The sequence below is a fragment of the Myxine glutinosa genome, chromosome 7 (assembly GCF_964187855.1).
Source record: "Myxine glutinosa chromosome 7, kmMyxGlut1.1, whole genome shotgun sequence".
Taxonomy (NCBI): Eukaryota; Metazoa; Chordata; class Myxini; order Myxiniformes; family Myxinidae; genus Myxine; species Myxine glutinosa.
The window spans coordinates 50,708,327-50,715,644 of NC_136267.1; positions in this window are offsets into that span (position 1 = coordinate 50,708,327).

Below are 7,318 nucleotides of genomic sequence, written 5' to 3' on the forward strand. Positions count from 1 at the left end.
ATCTTTCCATTCTCGCATGGAAGGAATAAATCCAATATTTTGTTGGGTAATTGTCGATTGCAAAAATATTTTTTTCTGTTTCCTTCCCTTCAGGAACCCACCTCATGTTACTTATTATATTTTAATTAAATCGACCTGATGCATGATTTGAATCAATCTCCATTAAAAAAAACTTCCAATGAGATCACTTGATCAAAAACTTCTGCTGTTAACAAGGAATTGAAGAGGAAGCACTCGATTGAGAACGCTTGATAATATTCTTTGAAATATACAATAGTCATTTTAAAATCATTTTTGTCTAAAAATGTCGTACTTCAATTTAAATTTTGGAACTATGGGAGTCTTTTATTCAAAAATTTAGCTAAATTGCAATGAATGTAAAAAAGACGACACTCAATTATGTGATTTTTAAAGAATACAATTGTTTTGTATTAAACACTTAAATATTATATTGTCTTATAAAAACGTCATTCTGTGTGTGTGTGTGTGTGTGTGTGTGTGTGTGTTTAACACCAATCACGCCCAAACTGCAGGGACAATCACCACCAAACTTGACACATAGACCAAATTGGATCTCCTGTTGAACATGGGCTACTTCGTTCTTTTTATTGACCATGGCTAATGATGACATCGCTAAATTAAATTCTAAATTTTAGCCGGCGAAGCCGGTGTTGTGAATGAACGCGTACGTATTATGTTGAAAAGCTAGATTTTGCTGGAACCTTTGAGAATTTCGAAGCTTTGACGCACCAAATCGCTCAATGGAGGCCGCCATCTTGCGGATGCGGAAATATGCATAAACAATTGCGAAAAAGTTCAATAGGAGTTTGTTTCACCCGTCTTTGTTTGATTCACAATCTTATGCACCTCTAATTTGTAATTAAAATACTTTAAGACCAACCTCGTTCCCCGGGCCCACACGGGCCCTTGTTATCTTCAACGAAAATCGTCACCAAACACTGGAACCAATGAGATTCGAGCATTTGAAAAAATATTTCAAAATAGCTTATTACCGGTACCGCGTTTCGGAGGCTGAAAAAGGGGTCAAATATTCTAAAATTGACGAAGAATTGTTTTTAAGAAATCTCGCGGCTGTAGGGGATAGTTTTTCACGGCCGGAAATATCCGAAGTTGAGACGGAATTCACCAAATTAATCAAGAAGGAAATTTTATAAATTTTAATCTCATCCAGAATGCAAATGGTGACATTTTGAACTACATACGTTACCTACTACACCTACCTACAAGCAACTACCTAACCTACTGATGCCATAGTGATGGGTAAAATAGTGGCAAGGGGCTTTGGCTTCGCCGGCTCATTGCGGCTTTGCAGTCGGGTGCTAGTATTGTGCCGGTTTGTGGGTGTGTCCTCGACGTCACCTGTTCCCGCCCTCTCCCACCTCACATTTCCACATTTTGGGTTCTTTCTCTGCCTCTTGTTTCCCTCCCAAATTGAAAACTGTGAGAGTTATGTTGTTTTGTCGAGGTTATTCCTTTCTGGGGTAAGTTTCTTGCTTTGGTTTGTTGTTATCGGAGTTAAATCTTTAAAAAAAAAAATCCACCATTTTGTGTTGTTCTTCTTCACTTATAATAATGGTGAGTCTCATTCAATCCTGTTTATTATAGCGATTAGATTCACAAAACAATTGCTATAGTCAATGGTACTCTTTCTTTCACCATTTCCATTCTATTCAAATAACAGTAATATATCACCCTATCAAACAGTATTTCTGATTATACACCACCTTTTAAAACATACGTAAAGCCATTTCTACCGATAACATTGGTATTCCCGTCAGCGAAGTGACGGATCTCATCTTCTAGTGATCATTAAGCTTTATAAGGCATAAATAAACCATCGTGTAAAACACGAAAGAGCATATCCAAAGGGGCTGCTTAATCTAGTGCAGAAGAAAATGCCGCCAAATTCATTGTGCGGCAGTGCTTCACCATGCAACAAGATCCCAAAACACACTGCCAATGCAACCCAGGAGTTTATCAGGGGGAAAAAAGTGAAAGGATTTACACTGGCCAAGTCAATCTCTTGATTTAAATCCAAAGAAGCATGCATTTCACTTGCTGAAGAGGAGACTAAAATCAGAAACCCCCAAAACAAACAACAACTGAAAATGGCTGCAGTAAAGGCCTGGCAAAGCATCTGAAAGGAAGCTACCAAGAGTTTGGCAATGTCGTGTCACAGGCTCGTGGAGTTATTGCATGCAAGGGATATGTAACCAAATACTAACTTTTCTTCTTCTCCTCCTGTTCCCTTTATAAGGGGCGAGGTTCATTGGCACCAAGCTCCTGCCCTGCCTTGACCACAATACTCCTCCACTCTTCTCTGTCCTCAGCCAACTGTCTCCACCCTCCAACCACCCACACCTTTCTGGTATCCCTCTTCACACAATCCTTCCATCGAAACCACGTTCTACCTTTTCCTCCCACCTGGTTCCCTCAACCTATCCGCTCACTTTGCCATTCTCTCTTCCCCCATCTGCACCAAATGTCCAGTCCATCTCAGTTATCATTTCACCAATCACCCTATCAAGCTCATCCGCACACCAATCTCCTCCCTCGGTTCATCCATCCTCTTTCTATCCACCCTCTTCACTCCAGCAATCCTCCTGACCCAGTTGTTCTTGCAGACCTCCAGCCTCTGTTGTTGTCTCTCTGTCAGTGCCACTGTCCCCAGACCGTAAAGATATGCCGGAAATACACAAGGCATTACATAAGACGTTACACGAGGTTACACAAGACATCAGAACCTTTCCTTTCAATATCCTTGAAATCTTTCTGTCTGCTATTACTCCCTCCACCCTCCTTCACACATACACACCCACTTGAACCCTCCTCCACACCTCTGCCTTTGACTTACCATCACCGGTCACAGTTCCACCCACATACTCAAACCTATTTCCTTGTCTAATCTCCTTTCCCTCTAACCTGATATTCATTTCTTTTCTCTGCTGCCAAAGCCACCTCATCTCTGTCTTTTCCATACATATTTTCAGCCAATGTTTCTGAAATGCTTCCTTCCACTCCCCCAGTACTTCCTGCATCTGCCACCCACTCTCCATCACAACAGCCAGATCATCCGCATACGATATCCTCCCCAGAATACCTTTCATGTTTACCTTCCTGCTTACCAGTTCCATCACCTTGATAAAAAGGAGTGGGCTGAGAGCTTCCCTGCCTCAAACCGATGTTCACATTGAACTACTCAGACATCGCAGGACCAACCAAAACTGTTCCCTGTGCTCCCTTGTACATGCCTTCCACCAACCTCACTTTTATCTCCCGCACTCCCATCCATATTAGTGTCGACTTCACCATCTTTCTCAGTACAGTTTTGTGGGCCTTCCACATATCGACAAATCCCAATGCCATTTTATCTTGAACCTCCAACCTTTTCTCCACCAGCTATCACAGCATGAACACCCCATCTGTCATTCCCCTACTCTTTATAAACTCTGCTGCTCTTCTCCAATGTCCTTCTCCACACTCTTCCTTATCCTCCCATCCAGAACTCTTTCCAGCACCTTCATGACATGATTAAGGAGAGTAATTGCCCCTGTTCTTCCCCAGATATTGAACATCTCCCTATCCCCTTCCATAGCGGCACAATTAATCCTGTCCTGCACTCCTCCGGAATTGAACCATCTCTCATACATACATTCTTCGTCCACCTGGCTCCAACTTCTCCCACTGCAATCATCATCCCTGTGCACACCTCATCACTGCTTGCTGCCCTTCCCTTTTTCACCCTCTTCAATGCTGTCTGCACTTCCTCTTCCGTGATCTCCACCAACTCCACTTCCCCCTACACATAAATCGGTAGCTCCAGCTCTCCGTTGCTTCCTTCCTGGAACTAAATTCTACTTTAATATACTTTAACTTAATCTGGTCCAATACCTATGCTAATCTAAAATGGGGAGACTGAACATAAAAAGTGCTATTTGTCTACAATAGTAAAACATGTATTCATTGCCATACCAAGAATTAAAATCTGACCTTCTCTACTCGTGCCTCATATTTATCTTTTGATCTCAAATCCAAATTAATTGAGTATATTGTGGCGGACACGATGGCTCGCTGGCGCGATGACATCATTCCACGCACAAGGAGAGTGTCGGCCACGCCCGAGGGGTAGGCGTGGCCTCGGGATATACACGGGGCTCACAGCCCCGAGCACGGTAGTGCTATAGTTTGATCCTTGGAATAAAGACGCTTTTGTTTACATACGTTGTTGTTTCCTTTATTGGCAAGACAAGTCGTGCGCATAGCACCGCACTACATTGGTGACCTCCGACTAGTTCAGCCGACGCTGACCTACAGAACGCGCCATGACAAGCAGCAACGCGGTAGCGGTGAAACTCCCTGAGTTTTGGGAAGCTCAGGCGGAGATATGGTTCATGCAGGCCGAAGCCCAGTTTCAGCTTCGTGGCATAACGGTGGACGAGACGCGCTATTTCCACGTCATCGCCGCCCTCGGGCCCGGTACAGCCGCCCGAGTCGTGTCCGTCCTGCGGAACCCACCGGCCGACCACAGGTACGAGGGGCTCAAGCGTCGCCTCATCGCCACGTTCGGCCTCACAGAGGACGAACAGGCCGACCGTCTCCTGGACCTTCCTGACCTCGGCGACACGCGACCATCGGTCCAAATGGACCACATGCTGTCGCTACTGGGGGACAAAGCACCGGATTTTTTTTTAATTCCGGGCGCTCTTTTTACGCCAGCTACCGGCCCAGGTACGCCTCGCTTTGGCCGATTCCAAGATAAAGGAACCCCGCGTGCTGGCCGTCGAGGCCGACAAGTTTTTCGCGGCGTGTGACACACGGGCGAGCTTCGGTGCGGCCGTCGCGGATCCCGGGGCTGACGCTGATGCTGATGCACCACACCTCGGGGTTCCCGAGGCTGATGCACACCGCGTGGCCTCCGCCTTCGCTGCAAACCTGGTGCCATTTCAACGCCAGGTTTGGCCACAAGGCGAGGAGTTGTCGACCGCCGTGCTCGTTCGGCAAGTCGGGAAACTGCCAAGCCGGCGCTCGGTAGTGGCCATGAGCGTCGGCCATTCCGGCAGCCTTCTTTTTATAACGGACACCTTGTCCGGGCACCGCTTCCTATGCGACACAGGTGCACAGGTGAGCGTTATCCCTGCCTCTACGTCCGACAAGCGAACCGTGGGCCGGGGCCCCTCGTTGCTTGCAGCCAACGGAACACCCATACGCACGTTCGGGAAGCGCTGCCTCTCCCTGCGGTTCAGAGGGCAACGCTTCAAGTGGTCGTTCGTAACCGCCGGAGTGCCCATGGCATTGCTCGGTGCGGACATCCTCTGTGCAAACGGGTTGTTGGTAGACGTGAAGAACAGACGCCTCATCCAGGCCGAAACGTTCAGCTCGCTTCCTTGCGCACTGAGCAGCTCGTTGAGCAGCTCACTGAGCGGCTCACCGAGCGGCTCGCCAAGCGGCTTGCTGAGCGGTTCGGTCCCGGCAAGGTTGGTTTGTACACTTCTGGCAGCGGACGAGTTCACCCGTCTCCTCGCCAGTTTCCCGGCCCTCACATGGTCCACCTTCTCGGCGGTGGCCGTAAAGCGTGGTGTGGAACATCACATACCCACCGTCGGGCCACTGGTCTACGCCCGGGCCCGCCGCCTCGAACCGACGAAGCTCGCGGTGGCGAGAGCGGAGTTCGCTACGCTGGAGCGGCTGGGCATCGTGTGGCGCTCCAAGAGTGCTTGGGCATCGCCGCTACACATCGTGCCGAAGCCTGGCGGGGGATGGCGGCCGTGCGGGGACTACCGCCACCTCAACGATGCCACCACCCCCGACCGTTACCCGGTCCCCCACATACAAGACTTTTCCGCCCGGTTGGCGAACATGTCCTGCTTCTCTAAGGTGGACCTCATACGCAGCTACCACCAGGTCCCAGTCAGGCCGGAGGACATCCCGAAGACGGCCGTCATTACGCCATTCGGCCTCTTTGAGTTCCTTTGGATGCCCTTCGGTTTGAAGAATGCGGCTCAGGCATTCCAACGTCTGATGGACAGCGTCTTGTGCGACCTGGATTTCGTCTATGTCTACCTGGACGACATCCTCGTCACAAGCGCGTCCCGTGAAGAGCACCTCCGCCATCTCCGCACGCTCTTCGAAAGCCTGGGCCAGCATGGCCTGATCGTGAACCCCGCCAAGTGCCGGTTCGGCGTCGCCGAGATCGACTTTTTGGGGCACCGCGTCACCAGGCACGGGGCCATCCCCTTACCAGCAAAGGTGGAGGCGGTCAAGGGGTTTCTGCACCCCCACACGATCAGGGGGCTCCAGGAGTTCCTGGGCATGGTGAACTTTTCCCACCGTTTCCTGCCCCGCATCGCCCAGCTCCTGCGCCCCCTGCACGAGGCCCTCCGGGGGAAGCCGGGCAAAGGTGACGTCGTTTGGACCGAGCAGATGGACGCGGCGTTCGCGGGCGCGAAGCTCGCCCTGGTTAACGCCACCATGCTGGCGCACCTGGCGCCCGATGCACCGTTCGCCCTCACCACCGACGAGTCGGACTACGCGGTGGGCGCGGTGCACGAGCAATGGGTGTGTGGAGCTTGGCAACCGCTGGCGTTTTTCAGCCGGCAGCTTCGCCCACACGAACGCCGGTACAGTACCTTCGACCGCGAGTTGCTCGGGCTTCCCTGGCGGTCAGGCACTTTCGCCATCTGCTCGAGGGCCATTTGTTCACGGCCTTCGTCGACCACAAGCCCCTGGTCTTCGCAATGGCCAAGGTCGCCGAGCCGTGGTCGGCCCGGCAGCAGCGTCACCTCTCGGCCATGTCCAAGTACACAACGGACATCCGGCACGTCGCAGGGAAGGACAATGCGGTGGCGGATTGCCTTTCCCGGTCCGACGCCCACACGGTCCACCTCGGCATCGACTATGCCTGGATGGCAGCGGACCAGACCACCGACCCCAACATCCAGGCCTTGCGGACCGCCGTCACGGGCCTCCGCGTCACCGAGGTGCCATTCGACGGCGCGGGCACAGGCCTCTTGCGCGACGTCTCCCTCTGGCGGCCTCGCCCCATCGTGCCCGCGGGCTGGCAGCGCCGGGTTTTTGACGCCATCCACGGCCTGTCCCACCCGGGCACGAAGGCCTCCCAGAGGCTGGTCGCCGACAAGTTCGTCTGGCATGGCCTCCGGAAGGTCGTCCGCGATTGGACCAGGACGTGCCTCGCATGCCAGCGCGCGAAGGTGCACCGCCACACCCAGGCCCCGTTGGCCCCGTTTACGGTGCCCGAACGTCAGTTCGACCACGTTCACGTGGACTTGGTGGGTCCTCT